We start from the raw sequence: 22,825 nt of genomic DNA, 5'->3' as shown, positions 1-22,825 counted from the left end.
GGTGGGTTAAAATCCTAGCTCAGTCTTCTTCTACCTGTAACCCTAGCTCAGTCTTCTTCTACCTGAGAGCCCTTAGGCAATTTATCAAGCCGCAAATGCCATTTCCCAGGGCCGATGAGCAGACTAAAGAAGAACACATTTGTAAACTGGCTAGCCCAGCTGGTACATCATAGGCCCAAACAGAACATACAGATACCTGTCTGGTCTTTCGTGCTAGAAGTTAGTAGCCACTTCTCCAAAGAAAGCATTACAGAATTAGTTTCTAGGTTTCCTTTCCATACGAGCCATTTCAAGAAAGGACCTTCTAACCCTTTGTATTAGGAATCCCTAAAATAAACCTGACATAAGAAAACCTCTTTTCACTTATTTTACCCATTATAGGCTCTGGTATCTAAAGCTATGGAAGTGACATCAAGATAAAGGCACACATTTGAAGTCCTGAAATTTGTTTTCTCCCAAAATATCTTTGAGGAGGGAATTTGTGGGAAGCCTGCATGGGTGGCCAAGGTCGTGGAGTCCTGAAATCGCTGCATAAGAAGCACAGTCATTCTGGGTCACTCCCAAGGTGCGGGGAGGGCATCCCCCCTGTCATATCTGGGGTAACTGCCATTCAACTAGAGCACAAATGATTAATATATTCATACATATGGAAATGTGCACTTTTCATTAAATCTTCAGATCCACCGATTTTTGCTACAAATGTATGAATTTGGTTTTTGTTTTGTTTTGTTTTCTTAGTTTTTAAAATAAAAGTAGCTTGCTCTGTGTTCCTGGACTTCCTGTAGCATATTTTGCTCAGGACCCCAACCCCTTTTCTAGTGGCTGTCCTCACTAGTCTCAGAGCTGACTAAGAACTGCATTCAACTTTCAGTTATTTCTGTTACTAAACATATGAGTTTGAGCGAGCTGTTTGTTCACTTTAACCTCAGTTCCTTCACTTCTAAAATGGTGCTAATAGCATTCATTCTCTGTCATAGGCTTTATTTTGTGAATATTCTTTTTGATAGAGAGCTCAGCATGTTGTTTGGCATACAGGAAAAGTTCTCTAATTGTTATTATTATTATATTATTGTGATGTCAGTGTCTGGCATGGTTGTTGACTCACATGAGACTTTTAAAATTGATTTTTGTGGTTAAACCACAGTCTTGCTGACCCAGCTCCGTGCTTTCTCTGTGTTTTGACCCACAGGGCTGAATGTGGCTGGAGAAGAACAACAGCCAGTCTGACTGGCCTCACTTTAAATTCCCAACTGTTAACCTCAAGTGGACACTTAATGCTGCCCTGCCCAGTAGTCACACCGGATTTCTCTAATCCAGTCATTTTCCCACTCTCTAAGGTGAGTAGTTCATTCCTTCTTCTCTAGCCTCAAACCTCCCCCATTCTCACTCTTAGCTAATAATCCTACTTCTATTTCAACGGAAAGAAAAAAGATGCAATCAGGGGAGATTGCTCCCATCCTCCCTGAATCTCCTCACCTACCTGTCTAGAAGCCTGTGAATTCTAGATTGCTTGAAACTATGGCCTGCTGTTCACCTGGTAAAGCCAGTGCCTCCACTCAAGCACAAGCTCCCATTTTCCTCTTGCCCACTCTAGCACATTGTCCCAGCATTGTCCCCGTCTCCCTGAATCATTGTTTCTCTCTGCTGATTGCTCCCATTGGCATAAAAATATTTTTTCCTCCCACCTTAAAAGATCTTATTTTGGGGCCGGGCGCAGTGGCTCACGCCTGTAATCCCAGCACTTTGGGAGGCCGAGGTGGGCGGATCACGAGGTCAGGAGATCAAGACCATCTTGGCTAACATGATGAAACCCTGTGTCTACTAAAAATACAAAAAATTAGCCAGGTGCAGTGGCGGGCGCCTGTAATCCCAGCTACTCAGGAGGCTGAGGCAGGAGAATGGCCTGAACCTGGGAAGCGGAGCTTGCAGTGAGCCGAGATGGCGCCACCACACTCCAGACTGGGCGACAGGGCGAGACTCCGTCTAAAAAAAAAAAAAAAAGATTTTATTTTGACTTTTCTTTATCCTTCAGTTATATCTTTATTTTTCTTATTCCCTTTACAGCAAAGCTCCTTGAAAGAGGTCACTGTATCAGCTGCCTCCAATTTCTCCTCTCCCCTTCTGTCTTGAACCCATCCCAATCAGATGCGCCCCTGCAGTTGTTCTTGTCAGTCACTGATGACTTAAACGCACTGCCAAACCCAGTGATCAGTTCTCAGAGTTCTCAGTCCTCATCCTGCATGACCTATCAGAAGCATGTGTAGAGTGGATCACTTCCTCTTTCTTCTGGGACAATGCACATACTTGCTTTCTCATTTGCCTCTGGCTCTTTATCCTCGATCTCCGTTGCTGATTATCCAACCTCTCAGTGTGGGAGAACCTCAGAATTCAGACTCAGTATCTCTCTCGCTCTTTTTTTTTTTTTTTTTTTTTTTTTCTAGACAGAGTCTCACTCTATTGCCCAGCCCAGGTTGGAGTGCAGTGGCACGATCGTGGCTCACTGCACCCACCACCTCCCAGGTTAAAGCAAGCCTCCCACTTCATCCTTCTGAGTAGCTGAAAGTACAGGTGCATGCCACCACGCCTGGCTAATTTTTGTATTTTTTGTAGAGATGGGGTTTCACCTTGTTGCAAAGGCTGGTCTCAAACTCTTGGGCTCAAGCAATCCGCCCACCTTGGCCTACCAAAGTGTTGGGATAACAGGCATGAGCCACTGTGCCCGGCCAGACTATGTATCTCTTTTCTTCATCTGCTCTCACCTCTTAGGTCCTTCCTACTAGCCAAAGTTGGGAGCTAGCAATGTCAGCTTCACCTTGTAGAGTGTTAGACATGCCCTACCCCAGACCTACTGACTCAGAATCTGCATTTAAGTAAGATTCCCAGGTGATCCATTCACACATTAATATTTATAATCACCCTCTAATGCTATGGAATCATATGGCTTTAAATTCCACTTATTTGCTTACTTGATTCCCAAATCTATATCTCTAGTCAAATTCTCTGGTAAAATACAGACTCATTCATCTGACTGCCTATCCACATTTTCATATGGGTGTCTTACAGGCATTCCCAACTGAACCTGTTCAAAACTGAGCTTCCATTCTTTCCACTAAACCGGCTTCTCCAGTATTCTTTCACCTCTTCATTAATAGCAATTTCATTCTTCCACTGCTGAGGCCAAAATGCTCAGAGTCATCCTTGCTTTTCCCATATCTAGTCTGTCAACAGATCTAGTCAGTTCTACATTTGAAATGTCATCAGGATTTAACCCTTCTCATCACTCCTGCTACTTTGGACCAACTCTGCTTCCCCACTTGCCCTTGTCTATTTTGAAAATGACAGCTGGAATACATTTTGATAGAGCGTGTTACTCCTCTGTTCAAAGTCTTCTAATGTTCCTGCCTCACTTAGGGTCTGACCTGTGAGACCCCACATGGCTGGTTTCCTCCACCACCTCTCTGACTCTTTGGTGACTTCTCCCCTCCTTTTTCACTTTTCTCCAACCTTACTGTCTTTTTTGCTGTTCCTCAGACACAGCAGGCAAGCTTCTGCCTCAGGGCGTTTTGTACTTGCTGGTCTCTCTGCCCGAGTGCTCTTCCCCCAGATCATTGTGTATGGCTACCTCCCTCCACTCAGGTCTCTCCTCACAAGTCACCTTCTCCGATGCCTTCCCTGGCCTTGCCATCGAACCTCCTGCCTCCACCCCTTCTCCACTGCATACCCTCTTTTCTCTTATTTGTTTATTAGCAAATCTAAATTTCTCTGCTTTCTCGCCATACATGTGCATATATTTATGTGTGTATTCATGTATGTATGCATATACATATTTGTTTCTGGTCTTTTTATCCTGTTCCACTTGCTTTTGTTTGTTTGCTTATTTTGTTTTGTTTTGTTTTTGAGATGGAGTCGCACTCTGTCACCCAGGCTGGAGTGTGGTGGCACGATCTCGGCTCACTACAGCCTCTGCCTCCTGGGTTCAAGCAATTCGCCTGCCTCAGCTTCCTGAGCAGCTGGGATTACAGGAGCCCTCAACCATGCCCAGATAATTTTTGTAATTTTTTTTTGAGACAGAGTCTTGCTTTGTTACCCAGGTTGGAGTGCAGTGGCACAATCTCGGCTCACTGCAACCTCGGCCTCCCAGGTTCAAGTGATTTTCCTGCCTCAGCCTCCTGAGTAGCTGGGCTACAGGCGTGCACCACCAGGCCCAGCTAATTTTTGTATTTTTAGTAGAGATGGGGTTTCTCCATGTTGTCCAGGCTAATCTCTAACTCCTGACCTCAGGTGATCTACCCACCTCGGCCTCCCAAAATGCTGAGATTACAGGTGTGAGCCACAGCACCAGTTCTGTTCCGCTGGTTTTATTCACTAACATCTATAAAAATGCCACACTGCTTTACTTACTGCAGCTTTATGATCACTTCTGTTCTTTGATATTGGAATTGGCTTTTGTTGTCTCTTGGCTTTTTCATATGCTTTTTAGAATCAGTTTCTTGAGATCTGTGAAAAATTTTATCAGTATTTTGATTGAAATTACATTGAACTTATAGATTAATTTAGGGAGAATTGACATTCTTATTACATTGAAAGTTTCTATGCATAAAATGGCATTTCTCTCCATTTATTTAGGTCATCATTAATGTTGTCTGATAGTTTCATAATTTTCTCATAGTGATCTTGTACATTTTTGTTATGTTTTTTCTTTTATTACATATTTTTCTTTATGTTGTAGAGGTTGTATAGGAATAATAGACTTTTTTCTTTGGGGACAGCTTAGATTTATAGAAAAGTTGTGAAGATAGTACAGAGAATTCTCACAGACTCTCCTCACCCAGCTTCAGTTTCCCTAATTTTATTTCACATATACCCTGATATGTTTGTCAAAGCTAATAAACCAACATTAGTAAATTTCTATCAACTAAACCCCAGACTTTCTTTGGATTTGACCCATTTTTCCATTATCCTTTTTCTGTTCCGGAGTCCCACCCAGGATACCATGTTGCATTACGTTTGTATGTTTCCATAGTCTCTTAAGATTTGAGATTTATGATTATCAATCGTTCCTTGTTTTTCATGACATTGACAATTTTGATGAGTAGTAAGTATTTTGAGAAACCTCCCTCAATTTGGGTCTGTGTATTTTCTTATGATTAGCCTGGGGCTCTGGATTTTAGAAAGCTAGCACACTGGTGAAGTGCCCTTTCTTATTACATGACAGCAGGACATCCCTGCCAGCCACGTGATATCACTGGTGGTGTTCATCTTGATCCCATACTTAAGATAGTGTTTGCCATCACATATGATATATTTTACTCACGAATCCTGGTTTTGTGTGTCTGTATATTTTTGTTTGTCTTCTAAAAAGTAAACTCCATAATTTCGCTCTTTTTTGTTTACTGCTGTTTCTCTGGTGTTAGCACAGTGCCTGGCACATAGTGAGCACTCTAAATATTTGTTGAATGAATACATAAATATATTTTCTTTCTCTGTTTTGTACCAACTACTGATGATATTCAATAAAATGTTAAATATTTCATGTGAATTTAAGACCTAGAAAGTATTTATAGCTGACAGTTGATCAATTGCTCCAACATGTCAATAACGTTGGGTTAAATTAAACAAGAACAAAACCAAAAATCAAAGAATAGTACCTAAACTCTTGAGACATGAATGGAAATATTATTAAGAAAAACTAGACAGATTTTAAATGGCAAATATATTACGGTTATAGAAGTAAAATGAAGCTACTCTCGATCTTTTAAGAAATGTTTATCTTTTTAAATTGACAAAAAATTACATATTTATAACATACAACATGATGTTTTGATATATCTACACATATTATGGAATGGCCAAATCAGGCTAATTAACATATGCATGATCAGGCTAATTAACATATGCATGACCTCACATCCTTATAATTTTTGGAGTGTGAGAACACTTAAAATCTACTCTCTTAGCAATTTTCAAGTAGATAATGTACTGCTATTGACTGTAGCTACCATGACGTACAATAGATTTCTTGAACTTATTCCTCCTGTCTAGCTGACATTTTGTAATCTTTGACTAACATCTCCTCAATCTCCCCCACCCCTCAGCCTCTGGTATCCTCCATCTTGAGATCAAGGTAGCATTTTAAAAATACCAAAAGTTTCTTGGATGACTCAGCTAATACCCTAGATATGTTGAAAAACCAAACATGAATGTACAGGTACCATTTACATGGGATACCTCCAGTTTCATCTCTGGGTGCTCCCCCGCTCTCAGGCTGTGCTCCTGGAGTATACAACCATGTGCTTTTCCCTTAGTGTGTGGGATCTTCCCCTCCACTTGCCTTATCTCCTTTCTTCTGCTTAGAATACTCCAGCCATCCTCTTGAACACCCTACTCCCACCCCCATTTCTTCACATGACTAACCCATACTCAGTTACATAGCACTCCCTCCAGGAAGATTTTCCCAAAACTTCTAGACAGGGTCAGGTGCCCCCTGAATGTGTCCATAACTCCCGACATTTGCCCTCCTCGAGCATTTAGTAGCTGTACCATGACTGTCTGTTCATTTTCCTGGGGCCACCATAGAATGGAATCTTGTCCACTATCTTATCCCTTGTTGAGAAATGACTTGTTTATCTTCTAGAGAAAGGAAATTTGTATATTGGACCAAATACCAAGTACAGTGTAATAAATTGTCAGAACACCAAAGATTCATTTCTAATAATAAGCTTATGCATTATTTAAATTAAAACCAATTGTTCTACCATGCTCCCTAATGGTAGCTTTTGTATTATGGATACTTTTTATGCAACATTTCTTTAATTGTGTAATGAGAAAAGACATTATGGGTTGAGTTTGCACGTGGTTAGATTGCTCTAACCACATACCCTCATATGTAGCTCATTCGATCTAGTTCTAGGGTTTGGAAACTTTCTTTTCTAGGCCCTTTTTATTATTGCACACATTTATGGGTTCTTTGTGGAGCTGGCTTATTACCTAGTCAATATGTTTTATTGTAAGTAAGCAATCTAATAATTCAGACAAAAAGAAGACAACTTTTTCTCTCAAGTATTTTTTTTACCTCAGTTATCTAGATATTAAATTCTTTGCTTCACAATGCCTACGTTGATCTACAATATGACTGTTAAAGACTGTTATACCATTTTATGACCAGAATGTTGGTGTCCCTACCAACATTAAAGCCCTCACTCCCAGTGGGATGATACTTGAAAACAGGGCTTTGGGGAGGTAATTAGGTTTAAATTAGGTCATGAAGGTGAATCCTCATAATGGTGTCAGTATTCTTAACCTTTTTCCCATTTGCCCTGAGAATACTCACCAGAAGTGCTTGTGGCTACATTTACCCCAAGATAATTTGCCACGAAAGATCTCACTTTTATTATTATTTTTGCATTGCTCTAGTGTATCAACTTTGGAAACAAAAGACATCATTCTTTTTACAGCATTCTGTTTGTAGTAGTGGCACTTCTATTTACAAATATAGTAATTCTCGATTGCTGAAAATGTCAAATCCTAGAAAACGTAGCATTCCTATGCGTGATGTTAACATCATTCTCAAGCAGTTGTTGGCCGTAGATTCATTTGATGAAACTGATTTTTCCGAAATAGATAATTCTGATGATTCAGATGATTCTGATGTTAGTTCTGTTTAGAAATAACTCCAAGAACAGTTTTTCTATTTTATTTTCACATTGAAAATCAGATTTGCTTCAGTCTCAAAGAGCATGTTTATATAAAATTCAATGAGCACTGGCAGCAAGCTGCATTTTTTTTTCTAAGTGGGAAAAGGGTTAAAGAAGAGGAAGAGAGAAATTTCCCTCTCAATCTTCCTGTATATGCATCAGAGAAAAGCCATGTGAGCACACAGCCAGAAGGTGACTGTCAGGAGACAGCCCTCACCAGAACTCAATGACACTGGCACCTTGATCTTGGACTTTCCAGCCTCCATGATTGTGAGAAACACATGTCTGTTGTTTAAGCTACCCAGTCTGTGCTACTGTGTTAAAGCCACCTGAGCTGATTAAGACACATATCATATGTTCTTCAGAGTGCTGAAAAATTCTATCTAAGAGTTCTCTCAAAATCTTCTGGGAAAATGTAGCTAATGTAACCATTTGAGGAAAGATATGGACATATGGAAGATCCCATCAGTATTCTGGAAAGATTTCATTTACTTGAGTGATCCCTTATTGATCAATTTTGCCCTCATCCATAACTCCCTTGTATGTGAATAGTCAAAAGGTGAAGTGGTGAAATGAAACAAATTGAGAAACTCTTAGAGGATTTTTATTTAAAATGGTATACATGCAATATTTTATGTAAACTCTTGGAAAAACTCATTTTAACATGAACTACCTGTATTCTACACATTTTCCTGGGTTAATATCATCCAAAGTTTACCTAGATTAAGAAAAAATTAATAATAGCAACTTGTCAGCCTGGTGTGGTGGCTCATGCCCATAATCCCAGCACTTTGGGAAGCTGAGACGGGTGGATCACTTGAGGTCAGGAGTTCAAGAGCAGTCTGGCCAACGTGGTGAAACCTCACCCCTACTGAAAATACAAAATTAGCTGGGTGTGGTGGTCCATGCCTGCAGGCCCAGCTACTCAGGAGGCTGAGGTGGGAGAATTGCTTCAACCCGGGAGGCGGAGATTGCAGTGAGCCGAGATTGCGCCCTTGCCCTCCAGCCTGGGCGACAGAGCAAGACTCTGTCTCAATTAAAAAAAAAAAAAAAAAAAAAAAAAAAAAAAAAAAAAAAAGCAACTTGTCATAAAATAGTGGTATTTAATAAATACATAGAGATAATAGAAGGACTATATTAAAATTAGGTTCTTTTGGTTTTTTCATAGCTTGATCCCACTACCACCAAGGAACTAAATGTTTTACTATATCCTTTAAACAATCTTGCACATTTAGATGGTGTCCTGAAAATTTCATGTATTTTTGAGAGCCCAGAGGATGTTCCAAAGAGGTTTCAAGTATTCTGTGTACTTGGCCTAAGTTTTAAAATTGAAATTGAAAAAAATAACTTTAAACCAACTAATTATCTCTTATTTAAGTGTGAAAACAGGAGGAGGAAGTCTTCAGCTACCGCTCCTGGGATTGGTATGCGTATTAGTCAGGGTTCTCTTAGAGGGACAGAACTAATAGGATATAAAGGGGAGTTTATTAAGTATTAACTCACACGATCACAAGGTCCCACAACAGGCTGTCTGCAAGCTGAGGAGCAAGGAGAGCAGTCCGAGTCCCAAAACTGAAGAACTTGGAGTCCAATGTTCGAGGGTAGGAAGCATACAGCATGGAAGAAAGATGTAGGGTGGGAGGCTGGGCCCATCTCTCTTTTTCACATTTTTCTGCCTACTTTATATTTGCTAGCAGCTGCTTAGATTGTGCTCACCAGATTAAGGGTGGATCTGCCTTCCCCAGCCCACTGACTCAAATGTTAATCTCTTTTAGCAACACCAACACAGACACACCCAGAGTTAACACATTGTATCCCTCAATCTAATCATGTTGACACTCAGTATTAACCATCACAGTATGTATTACCTAGGAGGGTCCGTATATACATAAGCAGTGCTTAGTTAGCTTAGGTATTTGAGATCATTAACTTTCTATTACTCCCTTGATACAAGGGGCTTCAGAACTTCAGGAGACATATGCTTTCTTTTTTTTTCTTTGTTTTTAAGATGGAGTCTCACTCTGTTGCTCAGGCTGGAGTGCAGTGGCACAGTCTTGGCTCACTGCAAGCTCCGCCTCCAGGGTTCACAACATTCTCCTTCCTCAGCCTCCCTAGTAGCTGGGACTACAGGCGCCTGCCACCATGCCTGGCTAGTTTTTTTGTATTTTTAGTAGAGACAGGGTTTCACCATGTTAGCCAGGATGGTCTCAATCTCCTGACCTTGTGATCTGCCTGCCTCAGCCTCCCGAAGTGTTGGGATTACAGGTGTGAGCCACTGCGCCCGGCCAGCAGACATACTCTTATATTACTTGGAATTTTATTGTAGTTGTGGGGATAACCTACTAGTAATATGATAGAAAAAGAAAAAAAAACAATATCTTTGCATAATTCCCTCCCATACTTATACTTAATGCTTATTTCCCTCCCATATTTATACTTAATTCACATCCATAGGGAGTTCAGCTCCCCTAGTCATTCAGGGACCTAGAACCAAGATATAGGAAAGAGAACATGGTAAATGCTGTGGTTGCTATTGATGCTTTCATGCCAGAAGTTGCATGTGTCACTTTTCTTCCCATTTTATTGGCCAAAGCAAGAAAATGGCCATACTTTAGTTTCAAGGACAAAGAAGCATGGAAGTTCAATTCTATATGTCCAGAAGGGCAATAGGAATATTTGCAAACTATTCTAATGACTTAGAGGTCCACTGCCATGCACTCCCCCAAACCTAACAGTTACTCAATATTACTGATGTAGGTAGAGAGATATACTACACACATACATATATAGCATTACAACAATAACAGAATATTATAACTTATGTGAAGGAGATTATAACTATGTCAGTTAGAAACTTGTATATATAGACATAAGAGAAAATGTATCAGGTTATTTGTTTTTAAAAGCTCATTCTGCTATATCATTGCCCTTATTCAACCTGAAGAAGATACAGAAGATGTATCTGTCTCTCACCACCTTTAGGGTTAAGGATTCCCTTGTAAAAGGGAGGGGGGAAATATTTCAGAGGCATTCGACCCAGAGTGATTGCATCTTGAACAGGGGCTGGGTAAAACAAGACTGAGATTTACTGGGGTACATTTCCAGGAGGTTAGGTATTTTCAGTCACAGGATGAGATAGGAGGTGGGCACGAGATACAGGTCACAAAGACCCTGCCGATAAAACAGGATGTGGTAAAGAAGCCGGCCAAAACCCACCAAAACCAAGATAGTGATGAAAGTGACCTTTGGTCATCCTCACTGCTGATTATATTCTAATTATAATTCATTAGCATGTTAAAAGACATTCCCACCAGCGCCATGACAGTTTACAAATGCCATGGCAAACATTCGGAAATTGCCCTATGTAGTCCAAAATAGGGAGGGACCCTCGATTCTGAGTAATACTCGCTCTTTTCCTGGAAAACTCATGAATAACCCACCCCTTGTTTAGCATATCATCAAGAAATAACTTAAGTATACTCAGTTGAGCAGCTCATGCCTCTGCTCTGCCTCTGGAGTAGCCATTCTTTTATTCTTTTACTTTCTTAATAAACTTGCCTTCACTTAAAAAACAAAAAACAAAAAACCTCATTCTGCTGAATCCCAGGAAACAAATCCTAGATTCTGGACAACAATGCAGAGCTTTTGGAGAAAGTTGAGTAGCAGGTTGAGGTGGAATCTTGTGGCACACCAATATTTGGGTGCACAAAAGAAGTAGAAAGGGAGATTGGGGAGAAAATGTGAGCATTCAAGAAAAACCAGAAGAGTATTGATCTAAGAAAGCAGAAAATGTGCAGATGTAATAAGTAGTTGACAGTGTCAGATGAGGCAGAGCACTCCAGAAAGCTAAAGGCTGAAAAGGGACCAATGAAGTGGGCACTGTAGAGTCTTTGGTGGCATCTCCACGGAGAACCTCAGTGCACCTCAGATTCCAAGTCACAACTCTGAGCTCATTATCCTTCTCTCCAATCATACTCTTCCTCCTGCACATTTTATTTTAATTTTTGGCATCTAGCCACCAAAGCTAGAAAGCTGAGAATAATTATATGCTCCCGGAACACCCACATCCACTGAGTTTTGTGCATATTTATATCCCTGAATATTTGTTAGAGTCTACTCTCCTCTCCATCTGAACCCACAGCTCTATTTCAAGCTCTCGTCAGCACTTGCCTGTACTATTTTATGACCTCTTTACCAATTTGTGTGCCTCTGGTTTTGTTCTCTTAAACCCATCTGTGTTGGTTATGAATGTCTGCATTATAAATTATGTTAAAATTGTGTAACTTAAGGCAACATTAATAAACACTATCTTATAGTTTCTGTGGGTCAGGAATTCAGGAGACGCTTAAGCTCTGTGGTTTTGTCTTGGGGGTCTCTGATGAAGTCATGGTCAAGATTCTGGCTGGAGTCACACTTGTCTGAAGCTTTGATTGGAATTGGAGGATCCACTTCCCAGGTGACTCTCAGATGGCTCACATACTGGTTGGGATTGTTAGTTGAAGGCCCCAGTTCCTCCTTGGTAACCCTCTCTACAGAGTTGTTTGAATGCTCTCATGGCCTGGCAGCCTAGCTTCCACCAGAACAAACAACACAAGATGTCAAGACAGAAGCAGGAATACCTTTTATAACCTAGCCCCAAAAGTTACCTTTTGTCACATCTATCATACTCTATTGGTTATGCATGTTCTGTTGGAGGAAGGAGACTATGGAAAGGCATGAATATCAAAAGGCCATGATCATTGGAGCCATCTTGGAGGCTGGTTATCCCAACACTCACCTCACTGCTATCAGAATGGTCCCTTAAACATGAACCCGTCTAATTAAAGTGGAAATGGTGAAGATACACTGTGGATAGAGGAATTGAGAAGAATGGTGGTAAAGGTCTGAAAGAGAAAGGAAGATAAAGCAGCAATTTACTATGGGCAAGCAAACAGATACATCAAATGACATTGAGAGTTTCGCTGAAGGCCAGTGGTAAGCATTCTAGCTATAGAATAATAAAGCAGAGATTTTGGAAGTGATGCAGTGTTGGGACTTTGACAGAACATACAGTATAAGAATGGGAGTGCCTGGTCGTTGGTGATGAATTCAAGTCATCAACCATGGGGTCTAGACTAGGTAGTAAAGGAAGTGACTTTAGGAAGACACTGATTGTTAGGAGAAAATGGAGTCATCAGGGGACTTGAAATAGACATATAACACCAAAAATAGATTTAAAGGCACTAGTGAATGTGAAAAACTTCAACAAATATGAGGTAAGTTCAGAGAGTAGGTATTAGAGCTCAAGGTGTCACATGTGGGAGGATTCTGGATTATAATCCAGTCTAGGATGTGGCTGTAGGTATGAAAGGCTGGAGTTTAGAGAAAGTAAAGGTCACTAGAATTCAGAAACTGAAGAACCTGGGAATCTAGAGTGCTTGAAATGTCTTCCACATGGACACTAATGGTCACTGGTGTTATGATAGCAGGACATGGGACAGAGAAGTGCGCTATGAACAGGTACCAAGGCTTATGATGGATGTCAAGCAGCTGGTAGAGGACAACGATCAGGTGGGAAGGAGGCAGAATAGTCAGATGCCATGAGGGTCTTCATGCAAGGATGGAGGAACAAGGATTTGGAAGAAAACTTGAAGAACTGTGAGGATACTGATGCCACCACGGTCTCATAGTTGGTTGATGGCACTGTCATTTGAATGGGTTTGTTGATGTGGAGGAAGGAAGGTTTAGCGTCCTTCACTTCAGAAGGTTTTCTGGGGAGGTGGTGACTTTGTGAAGAAATCTAGTTTTACTGAAGATAAGATGGTAAAGTTGTGATATGATTTGGCTCTGTGTCCCCACTCAAATCTCATGTTGAATTGTAATCCCCAATGTTGGAGGTGGGGCCTGGTGGGATGTGATTGGATCATGGGGGCAGATTTACCCCTTGCTGATCTCGTGATGGTGAGTGAGTTCTTACGAGATCTGGTTGTTTAAAAGTGTGTAGCACCTCCCCACTTACTTTATTCCTCCTGCTCCAGCCATGTAGAACATGCCTGCTTCCCCTTTGCCTTCCAACATGGTTGTAAGTTTCCTGAGGCTTCCCCAGCCACGTTGGGGAACTGTGGAACAACCTGTGAAACTGTGAGCCAATTAAACCTCTTTTATTTATAAGTTACCCAGTCTTAGGTAGTTCTTTGTAGCAATGCAAGAACAAATGAATACAATTGTCTTTCTGTGAAGGTGTGTTTAGGGGGGTGTGTGTGTGTATGTGTCTGTGTGTGTGTGTCTGTAAGAAAGTTTAATTACCATGAAATAGGAATTTCAGAAAGTATACTTGAAAAAAGTTGAAGAAAGGAAAAGAGTGGAAGGTTAGATTGGTAAAAAGGACACCTGGAGATATCTGACAATGAGAGTACGGAAAAACAGATGAGAAGCTTACATTTCAGACAATGACCTGTAGGGAAAAATAAGGTCGAAATAAGTGTCCTTGAGATTTCAAATAAAATTCTGGCATAAGGTTTTGGCAGAGATACGGCAGACTAAGAATAGGAATTTGTGACAACAGCATTTGAATAGAGTCTCTCTGATTGGAGGAGTTTGAACAGTCCAGCTGAGTCTTAGGGTCCTCAGCTTCAGGTCCCCACAGGAGGAGATACTATTTCCTATCTAGAAGGGTACTGGAAGGTCAAGGAGCCAAGGAGAGTTTCAATCAATGGGCATGGAGTAGGGGTTTAAAACTGGATATGACCAGTTGTCAAGTTAACAATATTGTACTAATACCAACTTCTTGGTTTTGCTGTTGTACTATATATAGTTACATAAGATTTTATGATTGGAAGAAGCTGAGTGAAGGGTACCTTGGACTCTCTGTACTATCATTTCGATTTTCTGTGAGTTGATAATTATTTTAAGATAAAAATTTACTTAAAAAAAGAAGGCTATAAGGCATGGTCTGAGGGGGTCTAAGATCTGCAAGGGAGAAAATGAGTGGTACACGTTGTGGGACTAAATAGAAGAGATAGGTGGTTGAGGGATATGTCTTCATAATTGTTTCTAAATGTCCAGGGGCTAGAAGGATCTCATTCAAATCTCTGTGGACAGGATACCTAGGAAGCTTACTCAGAAAATATCACTGAGGCCAGGTGCAGTGGCTCATGCCTATAATCCCAGCACTTTGGGAGGCTGAGGTGGGTGGATCACTTGAGGCCAGGAGTTCGAGACTGGCTTAGCTAACCTGGTGAAATCCTGTCTCTACAAAAAATACAAAAAAATTAGCCAGGCATGGTAGTGAGAGGTGACAACATGCTAGTAGCCCTTGCTCTTGGCACCTCTTCGGCCTCAGTGTCCACTCTGGCAGCACTTTAGGAGTCCTTCAGCCCACCACAGCACTGTGGGAGCCCCTCTCTGGGCTGGCCCAGGCTGGAGCCGGCTCCCTCTGCTTGCCAGGAGATGTGGTGGGAGAGGCGCGGGCGGGAACCGGGGCTGCGCATGACACTCGTGGTCCAGCCTGAGTTCTGGGTGGGTGTGGGTGCGGCAGGCCCTGCACTCGGAGTGGCCCCAGGCAGTGAGGGGCTTAGCACCTGGGTCAGCAGCTGCAGTGGGTGCACCGGGTCCCCCAGCAGTGCCAGTCCACCAGCACTGGCTTGATTTCTTACCAGGCCTCAGCTGCCTCCCCCCGGGGCAGGGCTCAGGACCTGCAGGTCACCATGCTCAAACCACCCCCCATGTGGGCTTCCACATGGCCTAAGCCTCCCCACCGAGCGCTGCCCCCTGCTCCATGGCATCTGGTCCCATCAACCACCCAAGGGCTGAGGAGTGCGGGTGCACAGCGCAGGACTGGCAGGCAGCTCTGCCTGCAGCCCCGGTGCAGGATCCACTAGGTGAAGCCAGCTGGGCTCCTGGGTCTAGTGGGGACTTGGAGAATCTTTATGTCTAGCTAAGGGATTGCAAATACACCAATCAGCAACATGTGTCTAGCTCAAGGTTTGTAAATACACCATTCAGTACTCTTTATCTAGCTAACCTAGTGGGGACTGTGAGTGCTTTTCTGTCTACCACTCTGTGTCTAGCTAAAGGATTGTAAAGGCACCAATCAGCACTCTGTCAAAATGGACCCATCAGCTTGCTGTAAAATGGACCAATCAGCAGGATGTGAGTGGGGTCAGATAAGGGAATAAAAGCAGGCTGCCTGAAGGAGCAGCGCCAAGCTGGGTTCCCCTTCCATTGTGTGGAAGCTTTGTTCTTTCACTCTTTACAGTAAATCTTGCTGCTGCTCACTCTTTGGGTCCATGCCGCCTTTATGAGCTGTAACACTCACCGCAAAGGTCTGCAGCTTCACTCCTGAAGCCAGTGAGACCACGAACCCACCGGGAAGAACCAACAACTCCAGACATGCCGCCTTTAAGAGCCGTAACACTCACCGTGAAGGTCTGCAGCTTCACTTCCTGAAGTCAGTAAGACCACAACCCCACCAGGAGGAAGAAGCTGCAGACACATCTGAACGTCTGAAGGAACAAACTCTGCATACACCATTTTTAAGAACTGTAACAGCGCGAGGGTCCGTGACTTCATTCTTTAAGTTAGTGAGGCCAAGAACCCACCAATTCCATACACAGTGGTGCATGTCTATAGTCCCAGCTACTCGGAAGGCTGAGGCAGAGAATTGTTTGAACCCAGGAGGCGGAGATTGCAGTGAGCCGAGATGGTGCCACTGCACTCCAACCTGGGCAACAGAGCAAGACCTTGTCTCAAAAAAAAAAGAAAAGAAAATCATATTGAATGTAACTCCAAAGCTCCCTGTGGATAAGGACTTTTTGCCTACTTGGGTGACTGCTGAATCTTCAACACCTAGGGCAATCAGTCAGTATCAGGTACATAGAGGTGCTCTTTGGTTGAATGAATGCATAATTAATATTTCAGGAACTAGTTTTGGGGTGTACATTCAGAAGGGTTATTTACCTATTCACATTTTCTTCCATTTATTTTCCAAGGACTCAAACTTACCCAATATGGCCATTATTCTCTCAAAAAACATGAGCAAACGACTTCTGGAGCTGATATTCAATATTTTAGAGAAAGAATTGAAAAGATTTTTTTTGGAGGAATAAAATTTTATCCATAAAGTAAAATAGATGACCTCTTTTAATGAGACTCTGGTGTTCTTAACAAGCTGTTTAATAAAATTCTATTTCCTATTTAAAAGAAAAACTCACACAACTCTGTCTAGAAATTTCTGCCCTAAACAACTTCTTAGCTCTTTAATGGGAGGATAAAAATAGTAATATTTACTATTTTTGTAATATTTACTATTTTTTGTTTACCTCGATGGCCTGGCATTGAGGTAAATAATTATGTACATTATTTTATTTAATTTTCCCAACAACCCTCTGCAGTTATTAGCTGTGTTTTACAAGTCAAGAAAATTAGACTCAGAAAGGTTACAATATAACCCGTGGTCACATGGCCAAAATGTGGAGAAGCAAAGGTTTGAAGTAAGATGTAGATTATTTCCCTGTTTCCAAAAAATTTTCTTTTTTTTTTTGAAACGGGGTTTTGCTCTTGTTGCTCAAGCTGGAGTACAGTGACTGAATCTCAGCTCACTGTAACCTCCACCTCCTGGATTCAAGCAATTCTCCTGCCTTAGCCTCCTGAGTAGCTGTAACTACAGGCACCTGCCAACACACCTGGCTAATTTTTGTATTTTTAGTAGAGATAGGGTTTCACCATGTTGGATAGGCTGGTTTTGAACTTCTGACATTAAGTGATCTGCCTGCCTCAGCCTCCCAAAGTGCTGGAATGTGAGCCACCATACATGGCCCCAAAAAGATTTTTCACGGCCTTTTGTAGTCAACTTCTCCCCCAGTACCCAGCTCCTGGCAACCACTTATTGGGAGAAACGCTGAGTGTTAGGAGAGAAGCTGAGGCAGGGCTTGCCTGTCTGCTAGACTTGCTGACTCCTTGCTTCTAGCACTCATATTATCTCAAGCAGTCATATGTTTCTCATTCACTTGATACATTGTTTCCTTTCAACCCCCACATCCTCACCACCTGTTTGTTTGAGCACCAATAAATAGTGTGGGCTCCCAGAGCTCCGGGGTTTGCAGCCTCCACCCTCAAGATGGCCCCCTGGTCCCACTTTCTCTCTCAAACTTTTTCTCATTCCTTTGACTATGCTGAACTTTGTCACCCCCACCACCTGGTGTTGGGTCCTGATCACCCCAACAACCACTGATCTGCTTTCTTGTCCCGAATATCATCTAAATGGAATCATAGAGTATGTAGCCTTTTGAGTCTGGCTTCTTTCACTTAGTATAGTGCATCTGTGAGCTTTCTCCATGTTGTCTCCTGTACCAGCAATTCTTTCTTTCTATTGCTTTCCAGTGGTCCATTGCATGGGTGTATCACAGTTTGTTCGTCTAGTCACTAGTTAGAGGATACTTGGATTATTCCTAGTTTTTAGCACTTATATATAAAGCTGCTCTAAATATTCATGTTTAGGTTTTTTGTGTGAATATAGTTTTCATTTTTCTTGGGTAAGATTAGAAGCAGGTTTCTGGCTTATTTGGTTGAGCATACATTTAGTTTTATAAGAAATCCTGCACATATGACCACTGTAATAGTTCAAGTTGTTCTCCTGTAACTGTTCTGGAAGGAGCTAATGAGACCAGTCACAGACAAGTTGGAGGCAGAAAGAATGAATGCTGAACTCTGCAAATCTGGCTGTAAAGCTTATATATGATTATACTGTACCTTTTTCTGAGGACTAATGTTAGAAGAATCAATAGGAAGGAAGAATGTCATTCCTGTAGACTAGTTCCCTTCGTGGGATACTTGAGAGGACTGTGTTTACAGTTGGCCTCTTTCCAACCATGGTTCCCTCCTGTGATTTTATAAAGTAATACAAAATGACAGATTAGAGGTGATATAAAACAATTAAAAATCCAAAGAAAATCAATGGAAAAATAAGAAGAAATATAATTAAAATTTAAGATAAAAAGAGAAAGGGGAAATAACAATATACAATGATAGTACTCCCAGCACTTTGGGAGGCCAAGATTGGTGGATCACCTGAGGTTGGGAGTTCAAGACCAGCCTGACCAACATGGAGAAATGCCATCTCTACTAAAAATACAAAATTAGCCAGGCGTGGTGGCACATGCCTGTAATCCCAGCTACTTGGGAGGCTGAGGCAGGAGAATCGCTTGAACCCAGGAGGTGGAGGTTGTGGTAAGCCAAGATTGTGCTATTGTACTCCAGCCTGGGCAACAAGAGCAAAACTCCATCTCAAAAACAAAACAAAACAAAACAAAACACTAAAAAATCAACCAAGAAAGAAAATAAACAGTTTAGGAATACAACAAACACACATTGCTATTATTAGCAGAAAAATTTATGTTTTTTTTTTTTTTTTTTTTAGGAATACAAGAAGGTAAGGAATAACACCAAATTTTGTTTTTATTGTAATAAGGGAGTAGACAAGGCTGAAAGCTTGCCATCCTTATATTATTTTGAAATATTGCCATACTCACTTTCTCCAAGACTTGAGATAACCCACAAGTACTCCTTGGGCAGAGCTCCTCCAGTCTGAGTCCAGGGTAAAGGGACCTCACTTCTTCAAGGAAACTCTATTCACCTTTAGTGTTTCTCCTGTGTTAAGATATTTGTGTTACCGATAATGTGCTATGACCACTTAGCATTCGTTAAACTTGGCTGCACATCTCATCCACCTTGTCCCCTTTCCACTTTCAAATGCACCTGGGACTATAATCACAAAATATCAGGCTAGACACACTGTTCTTGGTCCAGATGGAAGGCTGTGAAAGTCCATGGACTTTGAGTCAGGTAAATGTGGTTCCACTACTAACTACGTAGTGGTTTTGATGTGGAGCTTGGTAATAAGGGGCGGAGAGAGTTCAGATCAAGAGAGTTTACAGTAAAGATTCACATGAAGCCTAATCTCAGGGAATACCAGGAACAGAAACCAAAGTGCTTCTGGGTCTTGATGAGCCTGGGACTGGAGCTATACTGGATTCGGAACAACACTAGAGAGGCCCCTGGGGCTTGTGAAACTACCATTTTGTGATAAATGTGACTCTGGTCCAGTCCTTCTGTCTGCTCTAATTACCTCTTGGACTTCTCTTCGATTAAAATTGTCCTTGTCCCTTTTCAGTTTTTCTAAGAGATATCATCACTGGCTCAGGTCACTGTGTTTTTAATACCATTCCATAAGTCAAAAGTTGCTAGCAGCATATGGCTGCTTTTTCCTTTTACCTCTCTTTGGTCTAATCACCTAAGTGTCGCTGAGGACAGGGAGGGAGGGACAGGACCATGTGACACAAAGTATGACCCCACAGGCCACCAGGACACTAGGAGTGCTTGACAGAAGAGTCTGTGGCCAGACAGTTAATGCAAATATATATGATATACTGAGCCTCAGTTTCTTCATCGATAAAACAAACCTAGTAGTCCATGATTCAGAAGCAGTAGAGCCTTGCAGCTAAGAGCTAGAACTCTGATACCAGATTGCCTGGATTTGGCCTTGACCATGCCATTTACTGACTGTGAAAGCTTAGGCACTTTCCTGACCTTTCTGTGTCTTTATTAAGTGAGGATACTCATAATATTGTTGGTGGTTACTGTGGTTACATTACTGCATAATGTTATTGTTGGAGTATCTGTGAGCTGCTTAGAAGTGCCATTTAAAGTTTGCCTGTCATTGTTTTCCTTTCTATGTTGTTGTGAACAGTGAATGAGATGAGATAAGCAAAAACACCCAGTATACAGTAGATGCACATCTCTAAATACACTGCCTGCCTGCAAACCTGTATCCTAACCCTGTTTTCAAGGGAACCCAAACTCAAACAAGCACTTGCTATGCACTCTCAGTGTGCCTTCATGAAAGAGAAGTTAAAGAGATGAACAGCTAGCAGAAATACTTACATTTTATTGCATTTGCTTTCGGGTTTTTGGTCATGAAATCCTTGCCTAAGCCAATGTCAAGTACAGCTGGGACCTAATTAAACTAAAAACCTTTTGCACAGCAAAAGGAACAGTCAGCAGAGTAAATAGGCAACCCACAGAGTGGGAGAAAATCTTCACAATCTATACATCTGACAAAGGACTAATATCTAGAATTTACAACGAACTCAAATCAGTAAGAAAAAAACAATCCCATCAAAAAGTGGACTAAGAACATGAAAAGACAATTCTCAAAAGAAGATATACAAAGGAACAACAAACATATGAAAAAATGCTCAACATCACTAATGATCAGGGAAATACAAATCAAAATCACAATGTGATATCACCTTACTCCTGCAAGAATGGCCATAATCAAATAATCAAAACCCAGTAGATGTTGGCATGGATGCGGTGAACAGGGAACACTTCTACACTGCTGGTGGAAATGTAAACTAGTACAGCCACTATGGAAAACAGTGTGGAGATTCCTTAAAGAACTAAAAGTAGAACTGCCATTTGATTCAGCAATCCCACTACTGGGTATCTACCCAGAGGAAAAGAAGTCATTATTTGAAAAAGATACTTGCACACGAATGTTTATAACAGCACAATTCACAATTGCAAAATTGTGGGACTAACCCAAATGCCCATTGATCAACTAGTGGATAAAGAAGCTGTGGTATATATACATACAATGGAATACTATGCAGACATAAAAAGGAATGAATTAACAGCATTTGCAATGACCTGGATGAGATTGGAGACTGTTATTCTAAGTGAAGTAACTCAGGAATGGAAAACCAAACATTGTATGTTCTCACTGAGATATGGGAGCTAAGCTATGAGGATGCAAAGGCATAAGAATGATACAATGGACTTTGGGGACTTGGGGGGAAGAGCAGGAGGGGGTGAGGGATAAAAGACAACAAATACAGTGCAGTGTATACTGTTCAGGTGATAGGTACACCAGGATCTCACAAATCACCACTAAAGAACTTACTCATGTAATCAAATACCACCTGTACCCCAATAACTTATGGAAAAATAAAATAAAATACTAAAAAAAAAAGAGAGAGAGAAATACTTAGAGCTCTACTCTAGACAAAGACATTGATTATGGAGTGTGTTGTAGTCTTAATCATAGCTTTTTTAAAAAAAGAATATGGGATCCTTCATCTTGATTAATAGCTCACAGCCCTGTGTTCAAAGAAATAAGTTGTCTTCTATCCAGCCTCCTCTGACATGTTTATTTGAAAAGTCCCAAGTCTAGATTATATGGATAGATGTCAATGCAACTGCCCAACAGGAGCCATGCAGTGTCCACACCCAAAAGGTGTGACAGGCACAATGGAGATAGGAGAATGGGGCCTGGGGTGGGGGGTGCGGGGGTACTAACTTCTCTCCTTCCTATGGCTTTTAGTTAAAGCTCAGAAACCCAGAATTTCTCCAAATTCCCAAAATAGGAGTACTTGCTCAGTAAATACTGTAGATTTAAATTTGATCTGAGGGTGTTTCCACTTCCACATGCCATATTTGCTTCTCCCCTGTCAAATAGCCAGTGGCGAGTACATGTGTCAGTTTAAACAGCTAATAGAAGTGTCTGTCAATATGTCTGTGCCAAATAGCTCAGCAACAGCCAACAGCTAAGAGCAAGCTCTAAATACAAATGGCTGTGTTAGGGCGGCAGCCACTGGGCAGTCAGTATATCCCTAAGTGGAGTGCCTTTCCACTCAGCATCTAGATTCACTGTGCTGCAGGCACAGTTCAGAGGAGCCCTCGGGGGTTGCTACAAGATGAATTATCATTGGAATCCCTTGGGCTTCCCAGACAAGTTGTCCTGTGTGTAAGGCTGAAGGCATGGGTCAGAATCTGAGCAGGACATTTCGCTGCTCGAAGAGTCCTCTCCTCAGAGTCTGTCCTTGCAATGCATCAACCCCACTGCCTTCGTACTTTTTTTTTTTTTTTTTTTGAGATGGAGTCTTAATCTTGGCTCTTGTCTCCCAGGCTGGAGGGCAGTGGCCTGATCTCGGCTGGCTGCAACCTCTGCCTCCCGGGTTCAAGCGATTCTCCTGCCTCAGCCTCCGGAGTAGTAGCTGGGATTACAGGCATGTGGCACCACGCCCGACTAACTTTTGTATTTTTTAGTAGAGATGGGGTTTCACCATACTGGCCAAGTTGGTCTCGAACTCCTG

This window comes from Macaca nemestrina, chromosome 5 (genome assembly GCF_043159975.1).
Source record: "Macaca nemestrina isolate mMacNem1 chromosome 5, mMacNem.hap1, whole genome shotgun sequence".
Classification (NCBI taxonomy): domain Eukaryota; kingdom Metazoa; phylum Chordata; class Mammalia; order Primates; family Cercopithecidae; genus Macaca; species Macaca nemestrina.
The sequence above is the reverse complement of the archived record's forward strand: the minus strand, read 5'-3'. Positions refer to the sequence as shown.